General features: G+C 48.2%; 1 long non-coding RNA gene across 1 annotated transcript in view; it reads right to left on the reverse strand.

Moving 5' to 3' along the window:
* LOC308578258 overlaps positions 1 to 19716 on the reverse strand; it is a 668475-nt gene extending 648759 nt beyond the window's left edge. The window contains exon 1 of the long non-coding RNA XR_014003837.1: positions 19600 to 19716. This is a non-coding gene — a long non-coding RNA (uncharacterized lncRNA). The remainder of the gene's footprint in view (positions 1 to 19599) is intronic.
* Between the last annotated feature and the right edge of the window lie 2734 nt (positions 19717 to 22450).

Below are 22450 nucleotides of genomic sequence, written 5' to 3' on the forward strand. Positions count from 1 at the left end.
ACGACATGACGGCTGAGCAGCAGATAGAGGACCTCAGAAAAGCAGTGGCACAACTGAACGCCGAGGTTCTCGCATCCAGGAAGAGAGAGGAGGAGGCAGCTGCCGCCTGCAGGGATCTCCAGGTCAGGTTAGACGTGCTGACAAAGCAGACACCCCGGCAGGAGGGAATTGGGTTGGCGAGACGGGCAGGCGGGCTAGTCTCTCACTTCGATGGGAACCTGCAACAGTATCCCAACTTTAGAGCCGACGTACTGTGCGCACTGCAACTGCTGCATAAAGACTTTAGAGATGAACAAGAGAGAGTGGGGTTCATCATGTCCCATCTGCATGGGGATGCGAAAGCATGGCTACGCAATTTATGGAGAGATAAGGATCCGGCGCTCCAGAATGCGGATGCCTTTATTAAAGCGATGGATGGGTGCTTTTTATCAAGTATTGACGTGGATCTTGCACGGAAGGAGGTGCATGGGCTGAGACAAGGGAGGGCCAGCGTCAGGCAGTATCATGCCCGCTTTTTCGCCTTGGTCAGTGCCCTGGAATGGGACAGAGATTCGACCCCTGTAAGAGACCTCTTTTGGGAGGGGCTGCACAACTCGATTAAAGATGAGATCGCGAGGGGGGAGAGACCCCGAACCACCCAGGAGGTCGTTCAGAGGGCACTGGCAGTGGGGGTGAGGCTGGAAGGACGTCCGTGGAGCAGGGACGAAGGGCGTGGAGGGCGCGAACCAGCCGGGGGGCCCTCCTTCCTTCCCAGAGAAGCAGCGCGGGCGCAATCCACGCCTCCGCCAGGAGGAGGAGCCGAACCTATGGAGGTTGGAGGTGCAAGGGCTCAGTCAGCAACCAGAGCCCTAGCACCGGCAGCAGTGAAAGCGAAGCCTCCTAGAGGGAACAGGAAGTGTTACGTCTGTGAGGAACCAGGGCATATGGCAAAAGAGTGTCCCCAGAGGCCCCACAAGCTCACTGCAGCCTCAGCAATGGTGACTGCAGCAACGCAGCAAGGAGGACCACAGCAGGGAAACGACGCAGTCTGGCTGGAGGAAGAGGCACTGGGGCCCAGCCAGACGTGTTAGTGACGCAGTCCCCAGAAATTTTGCAGCCCGTGAACCCCCTCCCGCCCAAACCAGTAGTGCGGCTCACAGCATCTCTCCAGCTGCCCAATGGAATCACCATAGACGTGCCAATCACCATCGACTCAGGCAGCAATGCGGACTTTATAGGGCAGGACTTTGTCGACAGGCACGCTGTGGAAAGAGCAAAGGACGAGGTGGAGCAAGGCTAGAGTCTTAAACTGGTGTCTGGGGGGAGGAGATTCAGACGGAGCTTCGACGGTCTAGAGTTTCAGACGTAGAGCTGCGCGCTACGGTTGTGAAGGTGAAACTGAACTTCAATAAAGACTTTTGTATATAACAACGAACTGGCGTTGGTCCTTTGTGAGCTGGGACCTCGGGCAGCTCTGACAACCGTCTTTTTGTTTCCATATGCGTTGAAAGAAGACGAATAAGCTTTGATTGGGCTTATTACAATTCGCATGGTGTTTTTTGGATGTGCACCGGAATCACCACCGACCTAAGCCAAAGGGTGTTTTGGGTGCCATCTACATAAAAAAAAGATGATAAAGCTCTGATCGGTTTTATTTCAAATTGGTGTTTTGGGGATTAGAAAGCACGTTCACTCAAAAATAGCAGAGTGACATTTTTGTTATCAGCCCAAATCAAGCATAAGTGTTTCGGTTCTATGTCAATAGAAGGAGGACGAATAAACTTGGATTGTTCTTTCGTGGTCATTCACCCGAACCCGAACCCTAACCCTAACCTTAACCTTAACCTTAACCTTAACCTTAACCCTAGCCCTAACCCTAACCCTAACCCTAACCGTAAGTGTCAGAGCTGCCCGAGGTCCCAGCTCACAAAGGACCAACGCCGGTTCATTGTTATATACAAAAGTCTTTATTGAAGTTCAGTTTTGCTTTCACAACCGCAGCGCACAGCTCTACGTCTGAAACTCTAGACCACTGAAGCTCCGTCTGAATCTCAGCAGTTGAAGAAGAAGCAAAAAAGGTTTTCTTGTGTGTGTGTGTTTCTTTGTGGCTGATTAGCTGTTCTCCCTGTGCAAAGGTCAGAGGGGGCAGGGTTTCTGTTGAGGCAGGGGATTAGCTGTGGGAGGAGCTTATCAGACCTAGCAGGGCAGCAGTTGAAGAAGGAGCAAAAAAGGTTTTCTTGTGTGTGTGTGTGTTTCTTTGTGGCTGATTAGCTGTTCTTCCTGTGCAAAGGTAAGAGGGGGCAGGGTTTCTGTTGAGGCAGGGGATTAGCTGTGGGAGGAGCTTATCAGACCTAGCAGGGCAGCAGTTGAAGACGGAGCAAAAAAGGTTTTCGTGTGTGTGTGTGTGTGTGTGTGTGTGTGTGTGTGTGTTTCTTTGTGGCTGATTAGCTTTTAGATTTAGGGGAGCTAGTCTCAAACGTTTTTTGGGGGAGACCTAGGTTATTTTTTTTCTTGTGGGGGGAGTTATTTGTCCTGTGTTCACGCTTTTTATGATGGAGGACCGCTGTAGCCACCCCCAACGACACGTTCTCAGGATGGAGGGGGAGGGAACAGCTGCAGTCGCCTGCAGTTCCTGCACAATGTTTGCCATCTTGCCAAAGGTTGCAGGCAGCTTTACCTGCAGCAATTGCATGTTGATTGCCCTCTTAAAAGACAAAGTCCAGCAACTGGAGGAACGTGTAGCTACGCTCCAAAGAATTAGAGAGCTGGAGCTCTTCTTGGAAGCAACAGAGCACACCGTCCCCACCAAGGAAGAGACAGGGGACTCCCCTGAGAAGGAGGCTAGTTCACCAACACAGGAGCCAGATATATGGAGAAACGTGACTCAAAGAAGTAGGAGGCCCAGGGTTCGCTCTGATTGTTTAGAAATACACAATCGCTTTGAGGTCCTCTCCCCTAGCATGGAAGACGAAGAGCAGACTCCATTTGAGGATCTCTCCCTCATTACAGTCGATCAGGTATATGAAGACGAGCAGCAAAGTCAGTCCTCAGGGAATGTGCAGGCGACCTTGGAACGGACAGCTCACGGAAGAACCCCGACCAAACCCAAGAGGAGGCGTGTAGTGGTGATAGGGGATTCCCTACTGAGGGGAACAGAAGCAGTGATCTGTGGGCCTGACAAGATGTCACGGGAACTGTGCTGTCTCCCCGGGGCTAAGATCCAAGATGTAACTGAACGACTGCAAGGAATCATAAAACCCACTGACAAATACCCCTTCCTCTTGGTTCATGTGGGAACCAATGACACTGCAAGCAATAGCCTCCAGAAGATCAAAAGAGACTAGGAGGCTCTCGGCAGGAAATTGAAGCAACTAAATGCACAAATTGTCATCTCATCTGTCCTCCCAGTTGAAAGACGTGGCCCAGGGAGAGAGGGAAAAATAGTGGAAGTGAACAGCTGGCTTCGTAAATGGTGTAAACAGGAACGGTTTGGATTCTTAGATCACAGACTGCAGTTTCTTGAAGATGGACTTCTGGCAAGCGATGGGCTGCACCTCACAACGGTTGGGAGAAATGTTTTTGCCAAAAATCTCAGAAACCTCATCAGGAGGGCTTTAAACTGACTAATGTGGGGGAGGGAGACAGTGCTCCTGAAGGTAGGAGTCTATCAATTGATGAAGATGATCATCCAAATGTCATAGACCAAATGGAGCAAACAGCACGCAGACCTAGTGGTGGGAGGAAAAAATCCTTAAATAAGAGACACGGGGGAATGATTAATGGACTTCAATGTCTGTACACTAATGCGCAAAGCATGGGAAATAAACAAGATGAGCTTGAGCTCTTGGTACAGCAAACTAAATATGACATAATAGGTATCACTGAAACCTGGTGGGATAAGTCCCACGATTGGAATGTAATAATGGGGGGATACAATCTATTTCAGAGAAACAGACCAGACAAGAAAGGAGGAGGAGTGGCGTTATATGTCAGGGATGTATATACCTGTGAAGAGATCCAAGATTTAGATCCTCAAAGCCAAAGTGAGAGCATTTGGGTCAAAATTAAGGGAGAGAAGAATAACAGAGATCTCATTGTGGGAGTTTACTATAGATCCCCAAGCCAAACGGAGGACATAGATGATGCCTTCCTGGAACAGATGGCCAAGCATGCAAAAGGAAGGGAGATAGTAGTAATGGGGGACTTCAATTACCCGGATATTTGTTGGATGTCAAACTCAGCCAAAAGCATAAGGTCAACAGATTCCTCACTGGCCTTGCAGACAACTTCATTGTCCAGAAAGTGGGAGAAGCAACAAGAGGAACAGCCATTTTAGATCTGGTCCTAACCAATGTTGATGACCTGGTTAGTGGGGTAGAAGTGGAAGGATCATTAGGCGCGAGTGATCATGCTCTTCTGAAGTTTACTATACAGCGGAAAGGAGCAGCCAAGCATACTAGGACTCAATTTCTTGACTTTAAGAAAGCCGACTTCATAAAACTTAGGGAAGTGCTGGGTGAGATCCCATGGACAGTAATACTAAAAGGAAAGGGAGTTCATGATGGCTGGGAGTTTGTTAAGAGGGAGATAGTAAAAGCACAACGTCAGGCAATACCAATGAGACGGAAACATGGAAGGTGCCTAAAGAAGCCAGGGTGGCTATCTAAAGAACTTTTAACTGAGTTAAGATTTAAAAAGGATGTGTACAAAAAATGGAAAAGGGGGGAAACCACCAAAGAGGAATTCAAACAAATAGCCAGCATGTGTAGACACAAAGTCAGAAAAGCTAAAGCACAGAATGAACTCAGGCTGGCTAGAGAGGTTAAAAGCAACAAAAAAGGCTTTTATGGGTATGTTCCTAGCAAAAGGAAGAACAAAGAAACAGTGGGGTGACTCAGAGGAGAAGATGGTGAAATGCAAACAGGGGACACAGAAAGGGCTGAACTCCTCAATGCCTTCTTTGCCTCAGTCTTCTCCGATAAAGAAAACAATGCCCGACCTGAAGAATTTGGAGCAAATGATTCAGCAAAGGAAACACAGCCCAGAATAACTAAGGAGATAGTACAAGAATACTTGGCTAGTTTAGATGTATTGAAGTCTCCAGGGCCAGATGAACTGCATCCAAGAGTATTAAAAGAACTGGCAGATGTGATCTCAGAACCACTGGCAGTCATCTTTGAGAATTCCTGGAGAACAGGCGAAGTCCCGGGAGACTGGAGGAGGGCAAATGTTGTCCCTATTTTCAAAAAGAAGAAAAGAGAGGACCCAAATAATTACCGCCCAGTCAGTCTGACATCAATACCTGGGAAGATTCTGGAGCAGATCATGAAGCAAACAGTCTGTGAGCACCTAGAAAGGAATGCTGTGATCACCAATAGTCAGCATGGATTTCTGAAAAATAAGTCATGTCAGACTAACCTGATCTCGTTTTTTGACAGAATTACAAGCCTGGTAGATGAAGGGAACGCAGTGGATGTAGCCTACCTTGATTTCAGCAAGGCATTTGACAAGGTGCCCCATGATATTCTTGTAAAGAAGCTGGTAAAATGCGGTCTTGACTGTGCTACCACTCAGTGGATTTGTAACTGGCTGACTGACCGAACCCAAAGAGTGCTCATCAATGGTTCCTCTTCATCCTGGAGAAGAGTGACTAGTGGGGTGCCACAGGGTTCTGTCTTGGGACCGGTCTTATTCAACATCTTTATCAACGACTTGGATGATGGACTCAAGGGCATCCTGATCAAATTTGAAGATCACACCAAACTGGGAGGGGTGGCTAACACCCCAGAGGACAGGATCACACTTCAAAACGACCTTGACAGATTAGAGAACTGGGCCAAAACAAACAAGATGAACTTTAACAGGGAGAAATGTAAAGTATTGCACTTGGGCAAAAAAAATGAGAGGCACAAATACAAGATGGGTGACACCTTGCTTGAGAGCAGTACATGTGAAAAGGATCTAGGAGTCTTGGTTGACCACAAACTTGACATGAGCCAACAGTGTGACGCGGCAGCTAAAAAAGCCAATGCAATTCTGGGCTGCATCAATAGGAGTATAGCATCTAGATCAAGGGAAGTAATAGTGCCACTGTATTCTGCTCTGGTCAGACCTCACCTGGAGTACTGTGTCCAGTTCTGGGCACCACAGTTCAAGAAGGACACTGACAAACTGGAACGTGTCCAGAGGAGGGCAACCAAAATGGTCAAAGGCCTGGAAACGATGCCTTATGAGGAACGGCTAAGGGAGCTGGGCATGTTTAGCCTGGAGAAGAGGAGGTTAAGGGGTGATATGATAGCCATGTTCAAATATATAAAAGGATGTCACATAGAGGAGGGAGAAAGGTTGTTTTCTGCTGCTCCAGAGAAGCGGACACGGAGCAATGGATCCAAACTACAAGAAAGAAGATTCCACCTAAACATTAGGAAGAACTTCCTGACAGTAAGAGCTGTTCGACAGTGGAATTTGCTGCCAAGGAGTGTGATGGAGTCTCCTACTTTGGAGGTCTTTAAGCAGAGGCTTGACAACAATATGTCAGGAGTGCTCTGATGGTGTTTCCTGCTTGGCAGGGGGTTGGACTTGATGGCCCTTGTGGTCTCTTCCAACTCTATGATTCTATGATTCTATGATTCTATGATTCTATGATTCTACAGAAAAAGATGATAAAGCCCTGATTGGGTTTATTTGAAATTGGTGCTTTTGCGGTTAGAATGCACATTCACTCAAAAATCACAGAGTGACATGATTGTTATCAGCCGAGATCAAACATAGTTGTTTCGGTTCTATGTCAATAGAAGGAGGACGAATAAACTTGGATTGTTCTTTCGTGGTCATAAACCCTAACCCTAACCCTAACCCTAACCCTAACCCTAACCCTAACCCTAACCCTAACCCTAACCCTAACCCTAACCCTAACCCTAACCCTAACCCTAACCCTAACCCTAACCTAACCCTAACCCTAACCCTAACCCTAACCCTAACCCTAACCCTAACCCAAACCCAAACCCTAACCCTAACCCTAACCCTAACCCTAACCCTAACCCTAACCCTAACCTTAACCCTAACCCTAACCTTAACCCCAACCCTCAGCCTAACCCTAACCCTTACCCTAACCCTAACCCTAACCCTAACCCTAACCCTAACCCTAACCCTAATCCTAATCCTAAACCTAACCCTAACCCTCACACTAACCCTAACCCTAACCCTAGCAAAGAGAAATGTAATAAGCCTAAACAAAGCCAAACAGGTTGTTTTCGGTTCCAGCTACATAGAAAGAAGCATCTTGGATTTCGTTTATTTCAAGTCTTGTTCTTTGGTGTTAATGCAAATTGACCCAGACATCGCAGTGTGTAATGAGACTAAAATAATGCTTCCATATGCGTAGAAAGAAGACGAATAAGCTTTGCTTGGTCTTATTTCAATTCGCATGGTGTTTTGTGGGTGTGCACGGGAATCACCACCGACCTAAGCAAAAGGGTGTTTTGGGTGCCATCTACATAAAAAAAAGATGATAAAGCTCTGATTGGGTTTATTTCAAATTGATGTTTTGTGGGTTAGAATGCACATTCACCCAAAAATCGCAGAGTGACATTGTCGTTATCAGCCCAAATAAAGGATAGGTGTTTTGGTTCCATCTCAATAGAAAGAGGACAAATAAGCTTGGATTGTTCTTTCGGTGGTCATTCACCCTAACCCTCACCCTCACCCTCACCCTAACCCTCACTCTCACTCTCACTCTCACTCTCACTCTCACTCTCACTCTCACTCTCACCCTAACCCCAACCCCAACCCCAACACCAACCCCAACCCCAACCCCAACCCCAACCCCAACCCCAACCCCAACCCCAACCCCAACCCCAACCCCAACCCTAACCCTAACCCTAACCCCAACCCCAACCCCAACCCCAACCCCAACCCCAACCCCAACCCCAACCCTAACCCTAACCCTAACCCTCACTCTCACCCTAACCCTAACCCTAACCCTAACCCTAACTCTAACCCCAACCCCAACCCCAACCCCAACCCCAACCCCAACCCCAACCCCAACCCCAACCCTAACCCTAACCCTAACCCTAACCCCAACCCTAACCCTAACCCTAAACCTAACCCAAGCCCTAGCAAAGCGAAGTGTAATAAGCCTAAACAAAGCCAAACAGGTTGTTTTGTGTTCCAGCTACATAGAAAGAAGAATATTGGATTTCACTTATTTCAAGTCGTTTTCTTTGGTGTTAATGCACATTGACCCAGAAATCGCAAAGTGTGTGTGATGAAACCAAAATAACACAACACCGTTGTCAGGGGTTTAGGAGCAGAGGCACGGGCAAGGGAGGAAACAGAGAGCGAAGGGGAGGAGGCAGAAGAAAAGATGAGTGATGACGACGACCCGAGATCTCCTAGTCTTTCCAGTGAATCAGAGGATTCACAGAAAGGAGCACCAGTGGCCAGGGCAAGGGGGGCACCCCAGGAAGATAGAGCCAGAAGGGACTCAGGGGGGAGCAGCTGGAAATCGGGACCAGCGTCACCGCCAGGAAGCAGGGAAGAGGAAGGGAGCCAGGGGGGAAGCGCTGGCAGCTCACCACAGGAGGGAGGGCATGAGTCAGGAGTGGCCACACCTCCATCGGGGAGCGAAGAAACGGTTAAGAGGAAGGTGGAAGGTTGGGCGCGCGCGCCAAGTTCAAATGCAGAGGAAGGCGGCGCAGTAAGCAGCCCCGAGAGGGAACCAGGTCCTAAAGCCCGGCGCAAGGAGGCAGGAGGGTCCGGGTCAGCGTCAGAAGAATCCCGGAAGGAGGAGGCCGCGGGGGGTAGAGGGACCCAGAGGAGGACAGTCAGGCGGAAAAGGTGGAGCAAGGCTAGGATATTAAGTTGGTGCTCACGGGGCGGAGACTCAGACGGAGCTTCGCCGATCTAGCTACTAGACGTAGAGTTTGCGCGCAGCAGCGTGAGAATGGAAACTGTAATTCAATAAAGACTTTTACTTAATGATCGCTGGCTAGCGTGATCCTCTGTGAGCTAGGATTTTCAAGCAGCTCTGACAGTAAGCTCCGTCTCCTCATTGTGGGCATCTACAGCCTCGAGGAGGGGAGAGAAACAGGTGCCTACTAGCGAGCTCACGAACGGCAGACGACATGACGGCTGAGCAGCAGATAGAGGACCTCAGAAAAGCAGTGGCACAACTGAACGCCGAGGTTCTCGCATCCAGGAAGAGAGAGGAGGAGGCAGCTGCCGCCTGCAGGGATCTCCAGGTCAGGTTAGACGTGCTGACAAAGCAGACACCCCGGCAGGAGGGAATTGGGTTGGCGAGACGGGCAGGCGGGCTAGTCTCTCACTTCGATGGGAACCTGCAACAGTATCCCAACTTTAGAGCCGACGTACTGTGCGCACTGCAACTGCTGCATAAAGACTTTAGAGATGAACAAGAGAGAGTGGGGTTCATCATGTCCCATCTGCATGGGGATGCGAAAGCATGGCTACGCAATTTATGGAGAGATAAGGATCCGGCGCTCCAGAATGCGGATGCCTTTATTAAAGCGATGGATGGGTGCTTTTTATCAAGTATTGACGTGGATCTTGCACGGAAGGAGGTGCATGGGCTGAGACAAGGGAGGGCCAGCGTCAGGCAGTATCATGCCCGCTTTTTCGCCTTGGTCAGTGCCCTGGAATGGGACAGAGATTCGACCCCTGTAAGAGACCTCTTTTGGGAGGGGCTGCACAACTCGATTAAAGATGAGATCGCGAGGGGGGAGAGACCCCGAACCACCCAGGAGGTCGTTCAGAGGGCACTGGCAGTGGGGGTGAGGCTGGAAGGACGTCCGTGGAGCAGGGACGAAGGGCGTGGAGGGCGCGAACCAGCCGGGGGCCCCTCCTTCCTTCCCAGAGAAGCAGCGCGGGCGCAATCCACGCCTCCGCCAGGAGGAGGAGCCGAACCTATGGAGGTTGGAGGTGCAAGGGCTCAGTCAGCAACCAGAGCCCTAGCACCGGCAGCAGTGAAAGCGAAGCCTCCTAGAGGGAACAGGAAGTGTTACGTCTGTGAGGAACCAGGGCATATGGCAAAAGAGTGTCCCCAGAGGCCCCACAAGCTCACTGCAGCCTCAGCAATGGTGACTGCAGCAACGCAGCAAGGAGGACCACAGCAGGGAAACGACGCAGTCTGGCTGGAGGAAGAGGCACTGGGGCCCAGCCAGACGTGTTAGTGACGCAGTCCCCAGAAATTTTGCAGCCCGTGAACCCCCTCCCGCCCAAACCAGTAGTGCGGCTCACAGCATCTCTCCAGCTGCCCAATGGAATCACCATAGACGTGCCAATCACCATCGACTCAGGCAGCAATGCGGACTTTATAGGGCAGGACTTTGTCGACAGGCACGCTGTGCAGTTGCTGCCAGCCACACTGCCCCTGCAGGTTGTCACGGTGGATGGCAGGGAGCTGCTCGGGGGGCAAGTGGTGAAGCAGACGCCACCAATGGTGATGCGACTTGGGAATCACAGAGAAATCATCAGCTTCAACGTCACTCAACTATCTGACACGCCCGTTGTATTGGGCATGAGTTGGCTGGACAAGCACAGCCCAACGATGGCTTGGTACCAGAGGCAGCTGACCTTCGGCTCTTCCTTTTGTGCTGAACACTGCATCGTGCCCAGGCAGGAAGGAGAGGAAGAGGAGTCACAGCTGCTGCTAGGCACGCTGCAAGCGATTCCCCACAAGTACGCTGAATTTTTGGAAGTTTTCTGCGAGAAGGAGGCAGACAGGCTACCCCCTCACAGACCATATGACTGCAAAATTGACCTGCTGCCGGGGGCGGCGCTGCCTAAAGGGAAACTGTATTCCATGTCAGAGGACGAACTGCAAGAACTCAAGGAGTTCATTGATCATAATTTGCAGCGCGGCTTCATCCGGGAGTCCAAGGCAGTGGGGGGCAGTCCCGTATTCTTTGTTAAGAAGCGGGACACGCCCCAAAAGAGACTCGTAGTGGATTACAGGATTTTGAACAGTGTGACTAGGCCATCGGACTTCCCCATGCCCCGAATTGACGACCTCCTCGCGAAGGTACGGAAGGGCAGAGTGTTCACCAAGTTGGACCTGCGGGGGGCGTACAACCTCATTCGCGTGCGGGAGGGTGATGAGTGGAAGACAGCCATGTTCACGCCACTGGGGACCTACGAATATAGAGTTATGCCTTTTGGATTGCAAAATGGCTCCCACGTTTTTCAAGCATTTATGCATCACGTGTTGGCGGGACTTCTCTACAAGACGTGCGTCTGTTTCTTAGATGACATCCTGATCTTTTCGGAGTCGCAGCAGGAGCATGACAAGCACGTCAAGGAAGTGCTGAGCAGGCTAAAGCAACATAGGCTCTACGCCAAGCTGGAGAAGTGCCAATTTGACGTGACGGAGGTGGATTTTCTGGGCTACAAGCTGTCTGACAAGGGGCTCGCCATGGACAGCGCCAAGGTTCGAGCGGTGCTGGATTGGAAGAGCCCGCGCAACCGGAAGGAGGTCCAACGGTTTGTCGGCTTTGCGAACTTCTATCGCAAGTTTATCAAGGGCTTCGCGATGCAGACGGCGGCCATCACTGACACGCTTAGCTCCAAGAAAAAGAAGTTCATTTGGACAGAGCAGGCGGAGCAGTCCTTTCAGGCACTCAAGCGTCTCTTCGCGTCGGAAGAGCAGCTGCTTCATGTCAACCCCAGCAAGCCGATGAGGGTGGAGACAGACGCTTCGGACAGAGCCGTGGGGGCGGTCCTGCTGCAGAAAGACCCGCAGGGGGTGTGGCGACCGGGAGCGTTTTACTCCAGGAAGCTCAGCAAGTCCGAGCAGAACTACACCATCTGGGACAGGGAGTTGCTGGCCATTCACGCAGCGTTCAAGGCGTGGAGGCACTTTCTGATCGGCGCCAAGCACACGGTGCAGGTTTGCACGGACCACAAGAATCTAGAGCACTGGCGCACGGCACAGTTCCTGAATCAGAGGCAGATACGTTGGGCTGAGTTCTTTGCGAACTTCGACTTCCGAATAGAGTATGTCCCGGGGGACACCAACATCATGGCGGATGCTCTCTCCCGTAAGCCACAGTATCTGGAGGAGGCAACGCCAGCGGCCGCCATGCACATCTTCGCACCGACAGTGTGGGCGTGCGCTGCGGCGACAGTTGACCTGGAGGCGGTGCGACGAGCGTTGCAGGATGACTCCTTCGCGCAAGCAAAAATGGCAGAGGTGCACAGGGGCACGGCGGCGACCGACGAGTTCCAACTGCGAGATGGATTGCTCCTCCATAAAGGGGCGTTCTACGTGCCGGGAAACGAACTTCGCGCCAAGGTACTGCAGCAGCTGCACGACGCGCCCACGGCCGGGCACTTTGGCAAGGAGAAGACGGTGGAATTAGTCGCCAGAGACTTCTGGTGGCCCGGAATGAGAGGGGAAGTCGCGGACTACGTGGCGAGGTGTGACATCTTAAAGGTGTGACATCTTAAAGGATTAAGATTGGTATGATATTGGGAATACATAAGAGAGAGAAAAGCAGGAACAAGAAACAAAAAATTTCTCCTGACAAGCCAAAACATGGGAAGTCTCTTTATATCATTCAGAATGTTTAACTGCTTTTATTATTTGTACAGTGGTACCTTGGTTTAAGACCAGACTAGTTTACGACCATTTTGGATTACGACCAACTCAAACCCAGAAGTGCGTGCCTCGGTTTGCGACCTTTTTTGGATATTATGAACCGAGTGAAACGGGACAAACCCCAGAAACCTGAAAAGTGGCAAACATTACTTTGATACCCAGACAAGATAAGGACATAGCAAATCCTAGAAATGTCCGACCGATTTCATTATTAAACTGCGACTATCAACTGCTTGCAGCAATATAAGCAAACAGACCTTAAAAAGTTATGAATGATTGAATGCATCCCCGGCTGGCAGTTAAAAGATAATGTTAGAAATCATAATATATCCAGCTGGCTCAGTGGAAGGAAGCAGTATTTTCCGGTTCCTGCCCTCAAGACTTTAGCCGTGACATTTTGTCCCACTGCCAGAAAAGCACCTCTAGCTCCCTCGTTTCTGTGGCAACGCTTTTTGGGATGTGGTTCTTTGCAGGCCCATTTGTATTTCAATAAAGGCCTATCTTTCCACTTGGAGACTTCCTCCTTTTTGGGGGGGTTTCTGTGGGTAACCTCCAGTCTAGGAAACTCTTTTTGAATTTATCCTACATATATGAGACTGAAACACTATAAATATTGGTAGAAACAACTCTACTGTGAAGTTCAGTTTACAGATGGGGGGGGGGGATATTCCAAAGCAGAGCCCATCTTTTTCACGGGATCCAACTGTTACAGAAATTATGGGGGGGGGCACATCTTTAAAGTTGTTAAATGTTACAAATATTATGCATAAAGGTATACTTTCGACTTAACAGCTCAGGGATGTTACCTAGCTTAAAAATCATATAAAATCAACTCCTTTGCCATTTTCCTTCATTCCACTGCCAATTTGCTTCACTGGCCAAGGACTTGGAAAGCACTCGGTCCCCACCATAATCCCTCAAGCGGGAGGTCACATATGCAAAGGAAGGTACTCATAGGTGTCAATCGCTGGGCAAAGGCACTCCTCCGGACTTGCCCAGGTGGCAGACTATGCAGACCCAAGTTCTATTGTCCCTTTGTAGCAGGTGCTTAGAATGTACTTCCCAACACATATCCTGTATCCGCCTGTTGCCCCAACACATTCCTCCTAGTTGATCATGTATAACCCTCCCCTTTTCTGATGTAGGAATGATGTAGCGATGATGCTTAATGAACTGTATGCTGGGATAAGATGGAACCTTTGAAAAGTCCTTGTCACCCCATCCTTGGGATTCAAAATTCCTCTTTGACCCTGTTGCGCAATAAACTTTGGTCTACAGCAATTTGCTCCAGTTGGTGGCTGGACTCCTTCCTTTATTCTGGCTCTGCCCAACCAGCTGGGGGACTGAGCAGCCTTGCACATAGATTTTCCCATAACACTTCTTAAACTTGGGACTGTCTGCATGTGACCCCATCTCTACAGCTCCCATAAACACCACAGAGAAGGTGGCCGGAGCCTGAAAGGCGAAAGCCTAGGCCTCGAATGCAGGTCTCAGGGATGCTTCCCCAGTTTCCCCCGTGGAGACCTGGGACCCCTTCTCCTTCGGAAGGGACCTCCGAGGAGGAAGCCAGGGCAGATATAAAGTTCCTTTCCCCACTTGCCAGGAGCCTGAGCTCCATTTGGGGTCCCTCCTTCCGCACCCCAAGGTTCCTCCAAGGCCTTGGGGAAGGAAACTGAGGCAGACTCTGCTTGTTCCCCAGGGCCCTGGGCAATTTCCCTAGAGTCCCCCCCCCCACTGCCTCCTGAGACCCGCAGGGATCCGGAGTGGGAGCGACTTCTCCTGTTCCGCCTGAGGGGGAGGAACAGAGGTCTTGGCCCATTTGGGGGGGCAAGCGAGGGCCATCCAGAAAGGGCTCCTGGGACCCCGAGGGGCCAGAAGGGGAGTCTCCAGCCTGGCCTTTCCCCTGTTCCTGCAGGTGGAGCCCTTCTCCTAGCGCTGACTCTTGGGGTGACAAAGGTGTCTTTGGCTGGGGAGGATAAACTAAGCGTCCCAGAATCCTTTTCGTGAGGCGGAGGAGAGGATGGGCTCCAAAAGGATGCCTTCTTTGGGGGGGGGAGGGTTAGTCAGCCAAAATCAATAGATGGGGGGCGGTTCAAAGAGGGCTTGGAGCCCCTCTCAACCTGGCAGAGAAAAACACCCCCCCACTCCCTCCCTCCCCCCCCCGGCTGCTGCTCTCCTCTCTTCCCGGCTCAATCCACCCACTTCCGGGTTCTCTCTTGCCCTCACCCAATCGCCATGCACAGAGCACCCTGCTCCCCTCCAATTCCTGACCGGTCTGGAAGTGAAGCTGCGGAGGAGGCCCAGGAGGCGGTCCCAGGAGCTCCCCCTTCCACAACAACCCTGCCAGGCTGGCCTCTGGCATGTCGCCCCCTTTCCAGCAGGCGAAGCTGCAGGGACCACTCACTTCCTGGCCCTCCAAAAATGGAGGAGGCCTTGGACCCTGGATGAGCCTGAGAGGAGCCTTGAGGGGGGCAGAGAGGGGCTCTTGCCCCTTCCCAGACTTCTCCTCCAACCATTTATTGCTACTGTTTATCAAACTTGGCCACCCTCACCAAACAGACCCACAGCATGCAGTTCTTTTCAAGGCGTGTTTATTCTCCAGGTTGGCTCTGCCCCACGGGGCTTACAGTTGTAGCAGGAACCCCCCCACCCCAATCATTCTGTTTGCACAAACTTCACACACACTCACACTCACACACTACATACGCCACATTTCTGTTATAAATTCATAGAAAATCAACCATACATCGGATTTGCACTGTTCCATTTTTTACTCCATGTGACAAAGACTATCAAAGGATCAAAGGGGGGTGCTTGGTTTCTGGTCAGCCATAATCTCTTCAGCATACCAGCACATCCACAGGAGCCCTGCCCAGTTGCTATGTCAACCCTGATAATCCCAGACAGAAGACAATCAAAATCACAAAGAACAGTGGATTCACCACGGGCTGAAACAAAGGACAATGATCAGATCTTCCCTCTGGGGGCAGGAAACTGCAAACTCCCCATTGTCACCTGGAAAAGTACTCATGGGGAGGGGGAAAGGAGGAACCAGCCAGGTGACAGGACACTCAGGTTACCACCACAACTCCTCCCTCAACCCCTCCTTTCTGTAATGAATGCATGATGTCAACCCTTTCTGTAACGTATGCATGATGTCAACCCCTCCTTTCTGTAATGTATGCATGATGTTTCTGGGGGTGGGCTTGACCTAGAGGAGGGGAATTTCAAAAGTTTTTATAAGGTCTTGCAGCCCATTGTTCTGGGTCTTTCCTCTCTCCTGCAAGTGAGGGGAACACCCTGATGCATCAGTTCAATAAAGGCCAAGCCTACAGGCTGCTGTTTTGCTCCAAGTTATCCTGGTTGGTGTCTTTGTTTTGTCCAAGGGAGCCCTCAGATTTTTCCGTTAACAGTTGGCGACCGCGACTCAGGGACACTTGGTTCTCCTGTAAAGGTGAGAGGGGAGATAGAAGGGATCGGGCGCCACTGGGCAACCTTAGCCCAGGGATCCTTCTTCCTCTCCCTGCCTCCTCTTTGCGGGCGGTAATCAATCGTCACCAAAAGCTCAACCAGGGGAGCAAAGGCAAGGTCAAGCCGGCTAAAAAGAAAAGGATCCTGAGATTTGCGGGGGACATCTTCGAACGTGAGTATGGTTTGAAGTCAAATACATTGGGAGGGGGGTGGAAAAGTAACGTCCCCACGACAGCCAGACTTTCCTTCTTTCATTTCTGACGGTATCCTTCGGAGTCGGCCGGGTACGTTCTCTCTCTCTCTCTCTCCTTTTTTCCCCCGATTCTCCCCCTCGGAGGGTGGCCAGGGAAATCGCGGAACTTTTCTGTCTGACGTTATCTCTCGGGGTCGTCTAGGAACGTCAAATCCTTTCCCTTTCTCTTCCCCAATTCCTTACGCGGAATGTGACCGGGGAAATTGTGGTACTATTACTGTTTTCCGATGTTCCCCCTCGGGGTCGTCCAGGAACGTCTTAATCTCTCTCTCCTTTTCTCCCCCGTTTTCCGTCTTGGAATTGAGTCCGGGAAAGCGTGGCTCCTTTACTGTTTCTCTGACGTCTTCCCTCGGAGGCGTCCCTACAATTTGTTTTCTCGACCCCCGATCTGGCACTGCACTGCACAGGCGTCCAGTAGGGAGCCCGAACTTAGTCCAAAAGGCTAGGCAGGAGGCTGTTGTGGAGGGTAGAAGGTAGAAGTTTTCGGGCCAGGTGTCCCGAGGTAGAAGTTTTCGGGCCAGGTGTCCCGTGGTAGAAGTTTTCGGGCCAGGTGTCCCGAGGTAGAAGTTTTCGGGCCAGGTGTCCCGAGGTAGAAGTTTTCGGGCCAGGTGTCCCGAGGTAGAAGTTTTCGGGCCAGGTGTCCCGTGGTAGAAGTTTTCGGGCCAGGTGTCCCGAGGTAGAAGTTTTCAGGCCAGGTGTCCCGTGGATGAAGTTTAAGTTCATGTATAAGATTTATTGAAATGAGTTTGTAGCTTGAAGATAAGTAGGAATTGTGTTAGTCAATGGTACTTTGAGTACTGAAAGGATCTTCTATCTGTCCCCCCTTTCTTTCCCATTGCCTTTCCTCCCTTGTGTGTGTGTTTCCACTCTTTCTGTCTTTAGCGTACTTCGTTAACGAAAAAAGCCCAATAATAACATATGAGAGAATGGGAGCTCGCTAAACACCCTAGCTGGACTCCTCCTGGCAACAAAGCTTCCATGAAGCCTTTTTGCCCCAGAGAGGACTCTAATATGCCCCTCCAGCTTGTCATTTCCAATTAGAGAAAAATAGAAATAAAATAAAGGGGCAAAAATGGTTAAGTTTGTGTTGTTAAACTGTAGCCTAGAGCTGGAACATGAAACTGTAAACTTAATGGTGCTCAGAAGGCAGTAGATATAATAACAGCCCAGCATTAGAGATCTTAGTTTCTCTTAAAAAAAAAAAAGAAGAATAAAATTAAAAAAAATGAATAAGAGATGTACTCAAAGATTTAGAAATATTTCAAGGGTTTGTATTTACATTGGCCTTGGCATCCACAGACTGTTCTTAAATGCACATAGTTTTAAATTGCAAGCTTGCTTCAAAATTTTAAATCTAAGAAAGCCATGTTGCGCCTTATCAATCTTAAAACAAAACAAAATGGAGAATGGAGTGTGCAAATGTTTGTTATTTGAGAGAGGCTCTAAAAGAGAGTTTCCCTCCCAAGTGGTGAAATCCTGTATACGTGCTACTTGTGTTCTGAAAGGGGGATTACCCCACCTCTTTCTTCTAGTTTTAAGTGAGGAGGGTGATTCTAAGTCTAATGGCAAATGATGTTTGTTGTAACTTTTGAGTTTGTGAGAAGGTGAAGTTAACCTAATGTTTCTGCTGCAAAAGCCTAGTTGAGCACAACTGCTCTCTCAAACTAAAATGCAGTGTATGTATTTCATTAAGCGTATGCCTATAAAAGTATGGTGTTCATTCTAAGAAAAAAAATATTTGAGTCCAGTTTTAACTTTGATTTGGTTGGACAGAAGAGTTATTGTAAGGCTCCTGATATCAGTCTCTATAAGGCTTCATGGCCTCTTTTGTTAGAAAATGCCCCCCTCCCCCTTGTTTCACCCTGCCTATTTCAGTTGGTTTCTCCCTTCTTACTTCTGTGCTAGGTAAATTTACTCCCGAGTAAGCTTCCTTTAAAGGAAACTGCAAAGGGGGGAGGGGGCAACACTTGTGTATTCCCTTTAAAAAAAATCAAATCTAGGGCTGCTTTAACTGTGCTTTATAAGAGATCCTCTCCCTATCTTACGAAAACTGTTCACTTCTTCCTTAAATATCATTTCAAACTCACTCAAACTATCTCAAGATCTGCAAAAAGGGTTCTGTGTAAAGTTATGTACTTTTATTTTCCTCTTCCTTAGTACATGATATGAGCATAGATGTTTCCTTTCCCAGCTGGAAATCTGTACTTAAATGGTGTATGCCTCTTTGGTAGTACAAATCTTGCTGCGAAATCTTGCTGTGAACCCTATATTTTGGAGGGTTGGACTAGATGACCCCAGGGTCCCTTTCAACTCTCCCAATTTGTGGCTGTGTGGAAGACCATGTGTCTGCAAGCATTGGAGGGTAATTCTTAAATTCTGGTGTGGTAATGGAGTTGAAATTCAGCCTAGCTTTGCTTTTTAGTTTTAAAAGGTGCGAGATGAAGCCATGATGTTTTGAAGCACAACTGGTAACATCAAGCATTTGGGTGATTACAGTGTTTATCATTTTGTCTACTATTAAAAAATCAGACCTCAAAGTCAGCTCAATACATAGACGCCTTGACCATCCATCCTGTAAATAAAGGGCAGTAGAATTTGTCTGCAAATGGTAAGGCTGAAATGGCTGAGAATGTTAAAAAAAAAAAAAAATCCTATGAATTCTAACTCTGGCCATTTTTACTCATAAATAAGAGAGCGGTTGATTGTTCCGCGAATGGCCAGAAGGATATTAGCCCTTTCCTGTACATAAAGGAAGCAGTCTCTTGCTTGGGCTGAAATTGCTAGTTTTGGTGAATACTTAAATTGCTGAGTTCCTCTTTTTCGTTTAAAATCAAACCCTGTTTTCAAAATCTACTCCTTGCCCTTCCCTTCCCTTATTCAAATGGTAATTTAGCCAAAGGATGCAACATTTTCAATAGTATAAAAGGTTTGCTGAGACATGAACTCTGCACATGCACAGAGGCTAGATCAGCTAAAGAAGAGAGGGAGAGGAAGGGGGGAACTGTAAGGGGGGAGAGGAGGTTTCTTCCAAATGTAAAAGAAAACTCGGAACCATTGAGGAACCATTGAGGGAAATCACCCTTAATCTGTCTTTGCTCCAGGGGCTATTTAAGACAAAAGGCTAAAAAAACAAACAAAAAAAAACAAAAAAAACTAGCCCATCAAAAAGTCAAGAGCTTTCCAGGTTCCAAATCTTAACATGCCAAATTCTTTTCACAGGTAAATATCAAAGCATTCCCCCCCTCAATGGGAATTTTAGGAACAGCATTTCCTGACAGACTTCTCACATGAAATAATTTTCCCTTTTAACAGGATATGTGAACCCCGATAACAAAGTGTTTGTCCCTTTTTCCTCCCACAGCAACTTTCTTTCTGTTCTGTGAAACAAGTCTGAATCCCTGCTACAGTTTGACTTCCATCTCTTTGTGGCTTTGACACTTTTTTTTAAAGTTACAAATAATCTGTTTTCATTTATTTAATCTGTCTCTCCATGATGTCTATGAAGTTAATCGAAGCACAACCAAACATTGTTTGTGGAATGGTATTTGTTTACCTTTTTGCCTGAGCATTTCTTATTAATTCTGTCATCTTGGCTAGTGCAAGGTACTTGCACAACTTTAAATTGCCATTCATTTTTTTTCCTTGGTATTAAGTCATTTTCCAGTATTGTCCTATAGCCGATGTTGTCACTTCAAGAAACACTCTTTTATTTTCATTGTTACTTCAGATTTCTTAAAATTGTGTGTCTTAGCATTTATTTATTTTTCGTTCCTCATAAGTCATTGTGTGTGTTTCATTATTATTTTAACCTTGTATTTTTTACAGTTCTCTTTCTCTCCAAAGTGAAGGAAAGCAAACGAACTTGGCAGATAATAACAGTAGTTATAGGAAAATGTGATAATAATATTGGAATGAATGAAACGCTTAATGTGCTAAGATTTTTTATTATTTGCAGCTTCCCATGAAAAATGGAGGACATCCTTCTTGTCTAACTGTGTTTTTAAGTCGCCCCAAAACCCTGCCCCTTACAGGATATCACTTCTACAGATGTGCAATGATGAAAAGCAGCAACAACCCAACCCCTTCGCCATCACAAGACCTGCAACGCCAGAGTTTTCAAAGTGCCCACAGCTATCTCTTTCAAAGGATATAGACTGATGGGGAGTGGGCCTGACAAAGGGGGGTGGAGTTGACTTGCAAGGACATCTTTTCACTTGAACCTCAAGCCTCTGTGCTCCAGGATTCAAAAGATACATGCGTAAAAGATCACAATTGTGTCAAGATATGCAACTGATATTTAATTAGTTTGTTTTGTATTAAGTGTTATTATGTAGGAATGTTGAAATGTGTCTGACAGTGTGTTACTTCCACAAGGGGGGTATTTTTGTGTGTAATTTTTATGTTTAATGTCTTATTGCTTGCACACCAATTCTCATGCATTTTATACTTTCTGATAGCTCACACTATTGTGTAGTCCAATGTTTAGATAACCACATTTCATTGTCCCACCTGGCACTCTGCCAACTTTCCCTATCCATTTTAAAATGTGCAAAAACTTGCTTTACCAAGGAGAAGCTTATAAGATACATGAAGATGCACATGCTTTGGTTTAGCAGGAATGATCCCTTATAGAGTTAAATTGACTTATTTGGACAAAGTGCCCTTTTAAGAACGGTTTTCCTTTACAGACTGGTTTGAAAGGTTGAGAACCATGGGCACATAAATTCAAATTGGACTCAGTTTGAATTGGGCAAGTGTATCCAGGCTGCAATTAGCTTTTTGGTCCTTAAAGTGCAAGTGATCTGCGAGACCAGAGCCTGTAATAATAATAAGAAATCCCATGGATTTTGGCCAAGGCGAAGACATTTCTCTCAGGACGTGTCCGAAACCTGTGCCAGCTGTGGTGGGTGCCAGGCTACATGATGAATATGAAAGCCCTAAGTGGATTCACCAGGGATTGCCACTACTGCGACACCATGCCGATGTGAGACCACAGAAGAGCTACCTTGACACCTGAGAACACACAAATGGCGGGGGGGAAGCAAACTGCACTTTTCAGTCATTAGTGGACCTTCCTGCCTAAATGTAAAGCATAGATCACTATTGAGAAAATATTTCTTCCAAGGTGCTAGAATACCACAAGTAACTGAGCAGTGCACTGTTACACCATTATATTTCCATGCAAATATCCTTAAAGTAGCATGATATCCAAGTCCCTTTCAGGTTCACATGGACACACACATCTGGGACGGAGAATACCAGGTTATTATTTACCACCTTAAATTGTGCGGAGAAAAGGATTGCAAAGTAGCCACCTTTGCAATCTTATCTCCGAAGGGGGGAACTGTAGCAGGAACCCCCCCACCCCAATCATTCTGTTTGCACAAACTTCACACACACTCACACTCACACACTACATACGCCACATTTCTGTTATAAATTCATAGAAAATCAACCATACATCGGATTTGCACTGTTCCATTTTTTACTCCATGTGACAAAGACTATCAAAGGATCAAAGGGGGGTGCTTGGTTTCTGGTCAGCCATAATCTCTTCAGCATACCAGCACATCCACAGGAGCCCTGCCCAGTTGCTATGTCAACCCTGATAATCCCAGACAGAAGACAATCAAAATCACAAAGAACAGTGGATTCACCACGGGCTGAAACAAAGGACAATGATCAGATCTTCCCTCTGGGGGCAGGAAACTGCAAACTCCCCATTGTCACCTGGAAAGTACTCATGGGGAGGGGGAAAGGAGGAACCAGCCAGGTGACAGGACACTCAGGTTACCACCACAACTCCTCCCTCAACCCCTCCTTTCTGTAATGAATGCATGATGTCAACCCTTTCTGTAACGTATGCATGATGTCAACCCCTCCTTTCTGTAATGTATGCATGATGTTTCTGGGGGTGGGCTTGACCTAGAGGAGGGGAATTTCAAAAGTTTTTATAAGGTCTTGCGGCCCATTGTTCTGGGTCTTTCCTCTCTCCTGCAAGTGAGGGGAACACCCTGATGCATCAGTTCAATAAAGGCCAAGCCTACAGGCTGCTGTTTTGCTCCAAGTTATCCTGGTTGGTGTCTTTGTTTTGTCCAAGGGAGCCCTCAGATTTTTCCGTTAACACAGTC

Source organism: Podarcis bocagei (assembly GCF_964188305.1).
Source record: "Podarcis bocagei genome assembly, chromosome: W".
Lineage (NCBI taxonomy): Eukaryota > Metazoa > Chordata > Lepidosauria > Squamata > Lacertidae > Podarcis > Podarcis bocagei.